Below are 15595 nucleotides of genomic sequence, written 5' to 3'. Positions count from 1 at the left end.
GAGTAATCCAGTTCAACACTCAATGACAAAGCACATCAGCATTAGGTACCACTTCATAAGGGAACATGTGGATGAAGGTACAGTGGAATTGCACTTTGTTCCAACAGATCAACAACTAGCAGATATCTTCACAAAACCACTGTGTGAAGCTACTTTTACAAGATTGGTAAATGAACTTGGAATGGTTTCAGGTTCTTTCTCTAAATCTGCTTAGCTTTTGTTCTGATGCATCAGACTTTATGATCAGTATTTTCAGAAATTACTCTCTTTGTGTATTATGTGCTTCATTGAAAATTGCTTAAGTACTGATTGTTGTTTGATGTGAATTTCTAAACTCTGATAATGAACTGACTGTTTCAGTGACTATTCAATCCTATAAGGATAATTGTGCTAGATGCTGACCTAGTAGTCTTTAACATACTAGAGATCCCATGTTAGAAGTAATTATTTATGTGGAAATCTATTGACACAAGCAAATTCTGATATTGAGCTTAGTCACGTTTACTTTGTCTATCTTATTACTAAGTCAAAAACTAGAATAATGCTTCTCATCTGTTAAGTTCTAATGTTAGTAAATCTGATGGATGTACTAAGTGCTGATAAACCTCACTCATCAAAAGAAAAAGTAAAAGTAAAAGAAAAGGGAATAAAAATCAGGTACTCATTTGAGATCTAGAGTAAAAATATGGAAGGGACGACCCAAGTGCATTGCTGGTATTAAGTAATATGTATCAGAAAAGCAAATAATTATTTTTCTTGGTGACTTTTCACACTCTATGATTACTGGAGAAATACTCTGATAAAAGCATAAATTCTGATAAGCAGTCGTGACTCACTTACACTGAGAAGCCACTGTAAAATGGAATTTCAAAAGATGCATAAAATAAGCACAAAATAGTTGAGGTGGACTCGTGCATGAACTCATTCAAAAGTAAACTTCAGAATAATGACAGATTTTTAGTAAAGTTCTAAGTTATGCCTTATTTCTAAGATGTACTGAAGTGAATCAGACTTTACTCTTTGTCTGATATTTTGCTTAATGCACACACTTACACTCCATATGAATGATGAAAATTACTGTGGCGTTCAATGTTATTTTAGATGAACAGTTTATGTGTTAGATTGCATAAATTCTGAGGATAAGTTCTGATGGAAGTTCTGATAAATAAGTTCTGAAGAACCAAAATCAGAATTTGTGTAAAGAATCACAGAGATAGGCATTCATTTTTCGAGTTAAGAAATCATGTTCTGATGACTGTTAAGTTCTGATATAAGTCTAAGTTCTGATATTAAATTGTGATCCTCTATTTGACTTATTTGTGGTTAAAATCTGAAACAGTCTTATTTTAAATCAGAATATGTACGGGAGAGATATTAACAGTCAATACAATTAGGGTTAGTGGAACACGTACATGCACAGTAATATTTACTTGTTTCTTGTGCGCATTAAACCCTGTTTTACACTTCCAATGACTATTTCTCTTCTTCCCAGTCTAGGGAGACGAGGTATAATTATTTCTACCTGTCAGCATTAAATTTCCTTACGTCTCCTGGCATTCTATTGCCTATATAAACCAACACCTCAAATCAGCCTACACATCATTTCTTTTCTCACATACTCACTCTCTTTTCCTTCATACCAACACAATCATGGTCAACTACAATATGTTTTTAAACTATGAGACCTTCAACATGGAGTTGAGCTGTGAGGACTGGCAGCAGGAATGTCACGTATTTGTCATTCCTGATGAGATTTGGGACTCGGTTCCCCAGGAGGTTCTCACACACCTCCTCTTCTTTTACATGGACTACCATCGCCATCTAGAGTGATTGGAAGAAGAAAGGCTGGAAGCTCTCCGCCAACAAAAGCGAATCATTCGACTCGCTATTCTTTTTGTAGAGAGTCGGAAGAAGAAATAATTTGTTTTCTTCTTCCTGTTTTTCTTCAACGTCAGCTTTGTCCGGCTTCTTAGCCAAGGACAAAAGCTGTTGATGTTGGAGTTTGTAGCTTAGGACAGTCTTGTAATGTTCTGATATAAATTTCAATTTCATGAATGTATTCTCTTAATATATTAATGGAATTTTATATTTTTGCAAGATTTTGTCTCTGAGATGTTTTAACTTCTGCTGCATTTTTAAATCCTGATATATCCATATTCTGATGACCATTTTAATTACTGATATAAATTAAGTTCTGATTTTAAAATATCAGTACTTGTTTACTTGATTTATTTTTTTTGGTCATTCTCACACTTGAATATTTTTGCAGAATATTGGTTTTACACTGAAAATGATTAAATAAGTGGGAACAGTTTAAATTTTGAATTAAAATTGACTTACCTCAATTAATGGGATTACTTGGTAAGTGGAACGGTTTTTCCTTGAAAAACTGCATGTGATAAGTAATGATTACTGTTTTCCCGTGCCCATTAACTATTCATTATTGCTGCATGTCTGATAGGTGTCCAACGGTTATTTTTTTTAACCATGTATCAGTAAGAGAGAGAAGATTATACAATCTTTTATTTACTTTTACACTTTATCTCTCTTTCTTTACTTTTACTCTCTCTCATCTCCTGACGTTGGTTTTCATACAGACATTTTATCAAATACCTTACAGGCAACCTTAATTCTCAATTTTTTTTTCATGGCACCTAAGGATTTGATTATAGATGGAGCCAAGTTCGTTCCCAACAACTATGCTGCAATCCTAAATCATGATGAAGCTCCATCTGAGTTGCACTTTGTGCAAGATCTTCTGGCACACAGTGAAATTGGGTATGCATTGACCCAGCCACCAGTCTTTTCAAGCCAACAAGTTCTGACGTTTTGGCGGACTGGGCATGTTGATAATGGTGGTGCTACTGGTACTCCCAGCATTGTTTTTGAAGTCAATGATGTTGAACATGTGGTAACTCCTGGAACAGTTCGTAAAGCTCTACATTTACCAGAAGGCTGCATTTTCTCAACAACGGAGGAACCAGTTCTACAGCAGCTCATGGCCAATTTGGGGTATGAGAAGAGTTTGGCTAAGCATGGACAGTTGAAACGAGCACATATCAGAAAGGAATGGAGCTTTTTCTTCGACTGCATCACTAAAGCCTTCGGGAATAAGTGTTCCAACTTTGATGCCATTCCAATAATGAGTCAGCACATCGGGTATGCTATTATTAACCAAACTCATTTTGATTTTGCAATTGCTGTGCTAGGCTTTATTGGGGATTGGATGACAGAGGATAGAAATGTAGTTTACTTTGCTAGATTCTGTCAGCTTATATATACCTTTTGCTGTGCTGATGACCCTCAACTAGCCAAATCTTTATTTCCACCTTTTAAACTTGCAAAACGGGCTTTTAATGACTTGGTAAATGCTGACCTTAAGAAAATGGTGGTTAGACCTTTACAGATTCCTCAGTCTGTAAAACAGATCCTGGTAAATGTTGATCCTCAAACCTATAGATCTGTTTATCCTGATGTACAACCTACCACCAAATCCCAAACACCACAACAACAATCAGAACATACCACTCATACATCTATACCTCAATCCTCTATCAGAACACATCTCAAACCTTCACAGATAGCTCAACCTTCATCATCAGCACATACTGTGAAGCCTTCATCTTCCAAGCCCAAGAGGACAAGGATTGTCCCTCAGACACCACAGAAGAGAAGGAGGATTGTTCTGAGAGATGAGTCTGATAGTGAGGAACAGGTTTCTGCATCAGAACCTGTTGTTAAAGAAGCTGAGAAGGTTCCTTCTCAGAAGGATTCTGGAATTGGGGGATCTAAGCTTCTCAAAAGGCTTAAAAGAATGACTTATGCTGAACCTCCCAAGGAATCCCCACCTTCAAAGAGATACAAGAAACAAAAGGCCAGCTTCAGATGATGAGGAAGCAGCAGCTAAGGAAGGAGATCGGGAATCTCTGATCTTAAAAGAATCAGAATTTGTTGAAGCTACTTCATCTCCCTCTCCATTGTCCCCAACTCAGGAAGGTGCTACAGACAAGGAAAACATACCATCTGTGTCTCATGTACATGAAACTGTATCTCCTGTAGACCCAGGCACAAGTGCTGAAATTGATATTCACAACCTGGTTGTGCCTGAGGTTCTCTACTTAGAAGCTCCAACAACAATTAATCCATCAACAACACCTTTTACTGATGCTACTCAAACTCCAGAATTGTCTACAACACCTTCTCTGCATCTAGATGTTGATGATCAGAATATAGGTGAGCATCAGGATATGGTTGTTGATCAGAACTTGGAAACAGATCAGCACTTAGAGGATGATGCTGAAGCCTCAATTGCTTCTCATACTGTTGTTTTATCAGAAGATGATGATTCTGTCAGTTCTGATGCTTCAAATGCTGATACTACTGGTGATGCTGCTATAAATGAAGATGCTACTGCAGCTGGTCCTTCAGGACATGCACCTCAACAGACTGTTTCTAAATCTGAACTAGTCAAGAAGTTTGTTCGAGGAGAAGCACCAGTACCTTGGAGTGAAACTCCTAGAGGACATAAGTGGAATAAGGAATGGAACTCAGTTACTTTTGTTCCATCTGAAAAAATTCTTGCTGAGCACTTGGCAAAAGCTGATGAGATGTTAATCAATGATGATTTCAAGACACAGCTTCGAGTCACTGCATTGAATACTAGACATCTTCAAGGTATCCATTCAACAACTCATGCAGAGTTACATAAAATTCAAGAAGAATTGCTCAAGCAAGAAACGACTCAGAAAATTGATAAGAAAAAATTCTTCCAACCTACCTTTGATAGAGTTGCTTACATTGAGAAGACCCAAGAGAAGCAACAGTCTCAGATTGATGATATTTTGAAAAATCAAGCTTCTCAGCAATCTCAACTCGATGAAATCCAAGCCTCACTGGAATTGCTCATCTCTCTTCTCTTACCTGCTGATGCCAAAAGGGGGGAAAAAGTAATTAAGTCCAAATACAAAACTGTTAAGACATTGAAGGGGAAGGATGATGAAAAAGATGACCAGGGAAACTCTAGAATGGGTGGAGGTCATGGTCAAGGTAGAAGTTTCTCATCAAGAAGAGCTGAAATTACAAGTCACGGGACAAGTTCTGATGCTGGAAAAAGAATTACTTCTGCTACTGGTAAAAGGATAAGTTCTGATGAACTTTTGGATCTTGATGAAGAAATATCAAGACAGCTATTTCTGAAAGAAAATCCAGGAATGGACTTTGAGAGTCTGATGGAAGAAGAAGCTAGACTTAAGTCAGAAAAAGTCAAATCTAAATCTAAAGCTTCTGTTGGTAAAAAGAAACTTCCAAAGGTCAAAGTGTAATATCCGGGATATATCGTGTAATTATTTTTGCTATTAAATAATTATTATCTGTGTTTAGTATCTATTCTGTGAGTTAATTGTTAAGTGTTATCTGTACTTGGATATTCAAAAATAATATTAATTGAGTATTTTAATTTTTATATGTCCAAAATAAAATATAGATAATTGTCATATCTTCCTAATTATTTTTATGATGATTTATGAATTTATAAGAATCATATGAAACTTCTAAAATCTTTTTCTGGATATTTAAAATCTATTTTATAAAAACGAGAACCAACCGACGTCAACCGTTGTTACGTTTTTGGAACCCGAAACTCTTCCGAAAACTCCTTCCTAACATAATTGTAATATTCCGAGCATATTCCATGTTTCGACATTTTCGATCCGGCGTACGGTTTGTTCTGCGCGGGTCCCGGCGCAACATTTTTGATACAATATTCGTTTCGGTAAATCAATAAAACTCGTATTTTCGATAAACGAGAGCTTTTTATTAAACTATCCTAATTATCACTTCGTAGTACGTGTAACCAGGCGCTGAGACCAAGACCGCAGTACAAATTGTACTGATTTGGATAATTATCCCGAAAACCGATACCGTTTGGATCAGTTTTTATAAATAAACGTATCGTTTTATATCCGGAATGATCCAACGGGATACTAATTTTCCGTAATTATAAATTGCCTTTTACCGTATTTTATTTCGTATCAAAATCATTTGCAGACAGATAATTATATAATTTTACAGAGAAAAATCATATATTCATAAATCTTTCTGAGAATCAAACTACTATTTGGAGGTGTTATTGAAATCTGCTCAGGAAGCTCTAGTAACCAAAACGGAGGTTTTGAAGGGTACTATCAGATTATACAAGTTTCAGAATTGCAGAATCAAAGGTTGATTTTATATAAATTTATTTATTTTCGAATTATTTTGATTAAAAATATGAATTTTTGTTCGGATGATTGTTTGTATGATTTGATGCTTGCATGTTATAGAGCTTGATTTCCTGATGATTTTGATATATTATACGTCTGATTTGGAGTTCAATAACATGTTCAAATTTGAGTTTGATTTTCGAATTTTAAAATTAGGGTTTATAACCCGTATGAATGTTCTTAATTGAAATTTGGGGGTTTCTTATTCTGGAATAGATTGATGTTGTGGTATAGTGGATTGTATTCTCTGTGAAATTTGCAATCTAGTCGTATAAGTTTCATGAATCACCGAGGTCTGTAGAGAAGGGAGTTGTCTTTTGAAATTTTCCGAAGTTCGCCGGAAACTGGCAAACTTCACGGCCAAATTCCGGCCAACTCAGGGATGATTAGAATGATTTGTTGGCATGGTTGTGTTCCTGGTAAAGTATAGATGTGATCTGGAGGTGTTGATGGGGTGAGGACGCCGGGAACGTGTTCTTCGGCCACCCCTGTGTTTTCCGGCGACTGGACTATAAAATTTGCAGTTTGGTCCCTGGACTTCTGGGGACGATATAGTTAGGTCCCTGAAGTTTCCAGACTTTGCAAATTTAGGATTCCTGTTTTAAAAATGTTTAAAAATCATATTTCCTATTTATTTTTATTATAAAAATTCGTTTTTAATTTGTGAAAATTCTAAAAATTAGTATTTTAATTCCAAAAATTATTTTTAATTCCAAAATAAATCTAAATTAATTAGTTAATTAATTTCAGTTAATTTCTAATTGATTAATTGGTCAATTAATTTGAAAATTAATTGATTAATTGATTTAATTAATTATTAATTAATTTTAATTAATTATTTAATTAGATTTAATTATTTAAAAATGATTTAAAAATTCTTAAAAATAGTTTCGAGCTTTAAAATATTATTCTAAATTATTTCCAAGGCTCAATAATTATTATAAAATTGTTTCGGAGCCAGAATTGGCCAACCGAACCCCCCAAAATTGATCCAACGACCCGTTTTAATTCCGAAAAATGTTTTCAAATCATTTTAAATACCCGAAAGCCTATTTATGACCCGAGACTTCTTTATAAATGATATGTCATTAATTACGTGATGTATTATGTGTTATACGTGACTTGTTGATTGATCATCGGTCTATATATTCGGTGTTTATTTGATTATCGCATAACTTTCAATCCGTTAATCGGATTTGGGTAAAACGAAGGGTAGACAAAAGTATGCGTTGAATAAAATTCTATGAGTCGATTATTGATAGATACTTATGATATGTGAGCAGAAGAGGCAAGACATAGGAAAGGGAAACAAGTAGTTGAGGAGTAAGACGATTGTGATTGGAAGCGAGTGCAGTGTAGTAAGCTAATACCAGAAAAGTGTTCTGAACTTTCTCGAAATATTATCGTGATTGATATTTCTGTGTTACATTGCAAGTGCTTTAAAGCACTATACCCAAAACCTTGATTCCAGTTATTGATTATGAGCCGTAACCTGATTCTTTCTAGACCATTGATTGTTGTATACCCAAACACGAACCTCAAGTATACGGTCCTACTCCACAAATACATACAAACTAAATATTAAACACTGAACCAGATTGCTTACACATTCAAATCTTTGTATTTTACGCTTTGAAAGACCAAATCCTTGAAACCCTGAAACATTGATTCATTGTTAGTCAATTCTTTCATTACCCAGCATCCAAGCTTTGAAATTACCTTATTGATCCTTACAAGGGTTGAAACCCTTTCATTGTTAAACATTCATTATTGTTAATGATTCTAGTTATTGTTTATTATTGTTTATTCTGTTATTATGTTAGAATTGGATTGTTTTAATAAAATTGTGGACCAAATTCGTGGTCAGGCCATATAATGGTCAAGTTAGGCCAATGTGTGCCTTGGATCCAGTAGTTAGAGTAGTGTTGTGTGCTTTGCTCGAGGTTAGTGCGTGACTGATCAGCAGCCTAACCTTGGTTTTTAAATAAAAGTATAATATCCAATTCTAAATCATAATCCATTGTTCACTTGATATCATAATCATGTTCACTTGATGATCATTATTATCAGTTTTGTCATTGTGACTTGCTGAGCTAGTTAGCTCATTTGTGCGATATTGTTTCTGTTCTTTTCCAGTTAAGAAGGTTCCAGTTGGTACCGAGGATCCCCAGTCCAGCGCGAGAACTAGGGGTTCAGGTTGAGGAAGCTGAGCTAGTAGGCTTCTTTTGGAATAATTTAAGTTTGTAAAAGTTTATAATAATGTTTAATACTCAGTTTTGAGTTTGGAATAGTTGGGATTTGAACGGTATGTAATATAAGTAGATGTGTGTCTTGTGTGCATACTTTAACCTGTTGCGATCCGTGGTAGTTGGTAAATAGGGTCACTGCATATTATTATTATCTTTATTATTTGTTATAAGCAGGTTATAAATAAGGGGTGTGTGTGGACCCCAAACTTCTAACCCGGGTTTGGAGGGCGCCACAGGTTTGGTATCAGAGCTACAGGTTATAAGTCAATGACACAAGCCTAGGTTAACGGGAATGGGTAGAGGGTTAGGATTAGAAGTAAGGAATACAAAGATAGAACGTTGAGAGGTTGAGTGCTTAGGTATATCAGGTATTAGTGTAATTCGCGTTATGGTTCGAGATTCTTATATTGTGATATGATTTCAGATAGCAGCGATGGTCGACTCGTTTATTCCCGTATCAACTGATCACTCAGAGCCTTCAGTTGGAGTGTCGTCTTCGGATCCACGTCCTGTTGTTCCACCAGTGTTGGCTATATTACCTCCACCTGTGTTGCAGCTTGTACCACTACAGGCTATTCCACCTCCAGGCATGAGGCCACCTGTCATAGGACCCCCACCTGCTGAGTCAGGCTTTACTAGTCATTCAGTCACAGGAGTACCCTTCCAGTTCTCTTCCAATCCTGTCCCATATCATCAGTTTGAGGCTTGCCTTATGGAGCAGCGATTCCTACAGGGTCAGATCCAGGAGTTATTGCATATCATGCGTGCCAGAGAGATGGGGAGTGGTGAGAGGCGACTTAGAGAGAGGCTCCAGGCATTTCGTAGAGCAGCTACTGTGAGGATTGCCGAGGCTACACATGAGGACATCACCCCTGATTTCCTAGTGGAGTGAGCTAAGTGGGTTCTAGAGGAGCTTGAGGAGATAGGAGGTCCAGATTTGCCATGAGCCAGAGATTCAGAGATGGAGATGTTGAGCAGTGTTGTTATGGTTATGTAGTATGTACAGTAGTGTGTATCAGTAGACTTTTGAGTTGTATTTATAGACTAGCTATGCTGACTAGTGAGTAGGTTGTTGTACCCGTTTTGCTTTTACTTTCGAAGCGTCTTTACGCTTGTACTACCTAAAACTTTTGATCTATATATATCAGCACCTTTTTCCTTTCCAGCACTGTCATTTACTTTATTGCACCTGTGTTACCTTACCTTATTTATTGCACCAGTTATACCCCTGTGATACCATGTACCCTGTTTTCCATAACTGTTTATATTCTGTAAAGAAGCATGCAATTTACTTAGTTACAACTGTTTTCAAAAAGAGATATTTATGTTTTGCAAAACCGTACTTTTATGCAAAAGATTGATTCAAAAGCTAAATAAGTTGATTTATTCTTTACAGAAAAATGCCTCCCAGAAGAAATACCCGCACCAACACCCAGAATGAAAAAACTAACAACAATAACAACCAAGATGATACAAATCCAAATGTGAACCCAGGACCCATGGACCCAGCAATAGCCCAGATTCTACAAATCTTGGCTCAACAAACAGTTCACCTGGCACAACAACAACAAAGACAGACCAACCCCCAGGTAACTTTTAAAACTTTTCAAGCAGTAAACCCACCAGAATTCAAGGGTTCCTTAGAGCCAATTGAAGCAAATGTTTGGTTAAAGGAAATAGAGAAGGCATTTGCCTTAGTGAAAGTAAAGGAAGAACAGAAGGTTGAGTTTGCAAGTTACTATCTGAAGAATGAGGCCACCTATTGGTGGGAAATGGTGAAGACATTGGAAGGTGCAGATGTTATTACTTGGGAAAGGTTTAAGGAATTGTTTTTAGAAAAGTATTTTCCTCAGTTTGTTCAGGATCAAATGGAGCTGAAGTTTTTAGAATTAAAGCAAGGGAACATGTCGGTAACAGATTATGAGGGTAAGTTTGAGGAATTGTCAGGGTATGTGTCGTCGTATGTGGATACTGACAGGAAGAAAGCTAAAAGATTCCAGCAAGGTTTGAAACCATGGATCAGAGGGAAGGTAGCCATTTTTGAATTGGATACCTATGCAGGAGTAGTACAGAAGGCTATGATCGCAGAGACAGAGAGTGAAATGTTCCAGAAGGAAAAGGAAAGCAAGAAAAGGAAAGTTGAGGGAAATGAGGGTCAGCCACAACCAGGGAAGTTTCCAAATTTTAAGAAGGGCAAGTTTCAGTCGGGAAGAAATTTTAATTTCAGGAGACAAAATGCAGGAGACGGAGGCCAGAGCAACCGTCCAGTTAATACAAATCAGCCAAATCAGTTGAGACTAACTTTTCCAGATTGTCAAGTATGTGGAAAGAAGCATGGAGGAGTTTGTAACAAGTTGAATGTGGTATGTTTTAAATGCAACCAGAAAGGGCACTATTCGAGGGAGTGCCGAAATCAGCCAGCAAGAGAGCCAGCAAGTAAGGATCAGCTTATCCGGAATCCAGCAGTAAAGGTTCCAGCCATTGGATTTACGTGCTTTAAATATGGAAAGCCAGGACATATGGCCAGGGATTGCAAGACACTAGCCCCAGTCAGTAATACATTGAGGATTATGGGATCTACCCCAACAATGAATGAGACTCCAAGGGCTAGAGTTTTTGACATGTCGGTGAAGGATGTGATCCAGGATACGGATGTCGTGGAAGGTACGCTTAATGTGAATTCTTTATGTGCCAAAGTGTTAATAGATTCGGGAGCAACTCGATCGTTTGTTTCACAAGATTTTGTTAGTAAGTTAAATTGTCCAGTTGAATGTTTAAATGAAATAATGACTGTGGAATTAGCAAATCAAGAACGTGTATCTGTTAACCAAGTTTGTGGGAATTGTGAGATTGAGATCTCTGGTAATAAATTTTGTGTAGTTTTGATACCATTTAAGTTAAGAGAATTTGATGTTATATTAGGGATGGATTGGTTATCTAGGCACGATGCCCAGATAGATTATCGAAATAAGAAGGTAATGGTGACAACGCCAGACGAAAGGATAGTAACGTTCAAGGGTCAGAAACAAGAAAAGAAGTTCTTAACGATGATTCAAGCCAAGAAGTTACTACGACAAGGATATGAGCATTTTGTGCCATATGTGATTGACAGAAGTCAAGAACCAACAAAACTTGAAGATATTCCAGTTGTGAATGAATTTTCAGACGTGTTTTCCGACGAGTTACCAGGACTTCCTCCAGGTAGAGAAATTGAATTTGCGATCGACTTAGCACCTGGAACATAACCAGTATCCAAGGCCCCGTACAGAATGGCGCCTGTTGAGATGAAAGAGCTGGCAAAGCAATTGCAGGAGTTATTAGAGAAAGGAGTAATCAGACCCAGCGTATCCCCGTGGGGAGCCCCAGTATTATTTATCAAGAAGAAAGATGGAAGCATGAGACTGTGCATCGACTATAGGGAGCTCAACAAGCTTACAATCAAGAACAAGTATCCGTTACCCAGAATTGATGATTTGTTTGATCAATTTAAGGGAGCCAAGTTTTTCTCCAAAATTGATTTAAGATCGGGATATCATCAACTGAAGATCAAGCCAGAAGATATACCAAAGACAGCTTTTAGAACAAGATATGGACATTACGAGTTTTTAGTGATGTCTTTTGGATTGACCAATGCCCCGGCAACGTTTATGAACCTGATGAACATAATTTTTAAGGAGTATTTGGATAAGTTTGTTATTGTGTTTATAGACGATATTTTAATTTATTCAAAGACGAAAGAGGATCATGCGGAACATTTGAGGACAGCTTTGAAGATTTTAAGGAAAAAGAAGTTATATGCTAAATTCTCGAAGTGTGAGTTTTGGCTACATGAAGTTCAGTTCTTAGGACACATAGTCAGTAACGAAGGGATCAAGGTGGACCCGGCAAAGATCGAGGCAATTACAAATTGGGAGAGACCGAGAACACCCACTGAGGTAAGAAGTTTCTTGGGATTGGCAGGATATTATCGACGATTCGTTCAGAATTTCTCAAGGATTGCAACACCATTGACAAAGCTTACACGAAAGAATGAAAAGTTTATATGGAACGATAAGTGCGAAGAAAGTTTTCAAAAATTGAAGCAACGATTAATCACGGCACCTGTTTTGTGACTTCCAGACGATCAAGGGAATTTTGTAATCTATAGCGATGCTTCTCACAAGGGACTAGGTTGTGTTCTAATGCAGCACGATAAGGTGATTGTGTATGCGTCAAGGCAATTGAAACCACACGAACAAAAGTATCCTACTCATGATTTGGAGCTAGCAGCCATAGTTTTCGCTTTGAAGATTTGGAGACATTATCTGTATGGAGAAAAGTGCGAGATTTTCACGGATCATAAAAGCTTAAAGTACATATTCACACAGAAGGAACTTAATATGAGGCAAAGGAGATGGTTAGAATTGATCAAGGACTACGACTGCTCGATTAATTATCATCCCGGTAAGGCGAACGTTGTGGCAGACGCATTGAGTCGGAAGGAAAGGTTGAAGGAAAGGTTGAATGTGTTATCAGTACCTGAAGATATACATAAGGAATTTCAAAAATTGGAATTGGAGATTAGAGTTTGCAAACCTGAGGAAGCGAAAGTGTACAATATGACTTTCCAGCCGGAGTTGTTGGAGAAAATAAAGAAAGGACAAGAAGATGTAATGAATCAGGATATAAATTGTTTGGTAGGTGAAGAGTTATGCACGCAAAAAGATGATCAAGGTATTTTGAGGTTTTCTTCTAGAATTTGGATTCCACCAGTGACGGAGCTGAAAAATGAAATTTTACAAAAGGCACATAGTTCAAGATATTCCATCCATCCAGGGAGTACCAAAATGTACAGAGATTTAAAGAAGAATTATTGGTGTCCAGACATGAAGGGGAAAATTACGGAATGGATTAGCAAATGTTATACCTGTCAGAGAGTTAAAGCAGAGCATCAGAGACCAAGTGGATTGTTACAGCCATTGGAGATTCCAGAGTTGAAGTGGGAACATATTGCCATGGATTTCATAGTTGGATTACCAAAGACAAGGGCTAATCATGATGCCATTTGGGTTATAGTGGATAGACTTACCAAGTCAGCTCATTTTTTGCCTATAAATGAAAGATTTTCGCTCGATAAGTTAGTCCATATGTACCTGAAGGAAATTGTAGTTCGTCATGGAGTTCCTGTGTCTATTGTATCTGATCGAGATCCAAGGTTTAATTCAAGATTTTGGAAGAGTTTTCAAGAATGTTTGGGAACAAGACTGAATATGAGTACGGCCTATCACCCCCGGACGGATGGCCAAAGTGAAAGAACGATCCAGACAATCGAGGACATGTTACGTGTTTGTGCTATTGATTTCAAAGGAAGTTGGGACGAACATTTACCTCTGGTAGAGTTTGCTTACAACAACAGTTACATGCCAGCATTGGAATGCCACCCTATGAAGCCCTTTATGGACGCAAATGTAGATCTCCAGTATATTGGGACGAAGTAGGAGAACGCAAGATACTTGGACCTGAACTGGTATAGCAGACAAAGGAAATTGTTAAAATTATCCAGAAGAGATTGATAGCCTCACAAGATTGTCAGAGGAAATATGCAGATCAGTCAAGGAAAGACATGGAATTTGAAGAAGGAAACTTGGTATTACTGAAAGTATCACCATGGAAAGGGCTAACGAGGTTTGGAAAGAAAGGGAAGCTAAGCCCAAGATATGTCGGACCTTTTGAGATCCTAAAGCGCGTTGGCATAGTAGCTTACGAGTTGGCGTTACCACCGCACATGGAGCACATTCACAATGTTTTTCATGTATCGATGCTCAAGAAATATAATCCAGACTCCAGGCATGTAATAGAATATGAGCCAATAGAGTTTCAGGCAGTTTTATCATATGTAGAGAGTCTGATAGAGATTCTAGAGGAGAGAGAGAAAGTATTGAGAAATAAAGTGGTAAAGTTAGTAAGAGTATTATGGAGAAACCCAAAGGTTGAAGAGTCAACCTGGGAGTTAGAAAGTGATATGAGAGAAAAGTACCCTCATTTATTTTCTTAGGAGATTCTGAGGACAGAATCCTTTTAAGGGGGGAAGGATGTAATATCCGGGATATATCGTGTAATTATTTTTCCTATTAAATAATTATTATCTGTGTTTAGTATCTATTCTGTGAGTTAATTGTTAAGTGTTATATGTACTTGGATATTCAAAAATAATATTAATTGAGTATTTTAATGTTTATATGTCCAAAATAAAATATAGATAATTGTCATATCTACCTAATTATTTTTATGATGATTTTTGAATTTATAAAAATCATATGAAACTTCTAAAATCTTTTTCCGGGTATTTAAAATCTATTTTATAAAAACGGGAACTGTTATGGATTAAAACTAATATATATGATTGCTGTATCTAATAAAAAGGAATGTGAGCTTCAAGGCTCGATTTGACTGCTCTTGTGTTTCGTGACTCAATCTGCCTTAACAAGATGCCTACGTACCTTGCTAATTGCCAAGGATCAAGTCAAAAAATGTAATTCTGATGTGTGGGGTGAGGCCCCTTATATAGATGTTGGGAGTCCTTGAATTGGACTTGGTATAGGAGACTTGGTGGGCAAGTCTCATAATTAGAATGGACTTTGGAGTCCTAGATGGTAGGAAACTGATTCCTTATCCTTTTAGGTCCCCTTGAGGCTAATCTGTAAGGATTTATATCCTTATCTGGACTCTTCTCAATAGCTGATTTTTCCCTTATTAATTAATTACGAAATTAATTAATAATCAGGGTTTTTGGGCCTTCTTTGTTTCATCAGGCATGATCTGGTCCATCAGGCCTGATCAGCATGTTAACCTTTCTGGTCTGAATGTCATACATCTTCTTATTGGGCCCAGCAGCCCATACCTTGTATAATTAATGCAATATTTAATTATACAATCAGGATTTATTTATCCCTATCATTTGCCCCCCAACTTTTGGGAAACATTGATTAGGTTTCCTAAAAGTTAAGTCTGTTCATTCCCTTGCAGGGTTTCGTTTTTGCGTAAAGTGTGGAGCGACCTACACGTTTACAACGATTGTTCCTTTTGTTCAGGAATTATCTTAATTTC

Source organism: Apium graveolens, chromosome 2 (genome assembly GCF_009905375.1).
Source record: "Apium graveolens cultivar Ventura chromosome 2, ASM990537v1, whole genome shotgun sequence".
Lineage (NCBI taxonomy): Eukaryota > Viridiplantae > Streptophyta > Magnoliopsida > Apiales > Apiaceae > Apium > Apium graveolens.
This window is presented reverse-complemented; position numbering follows the sequence as displayed.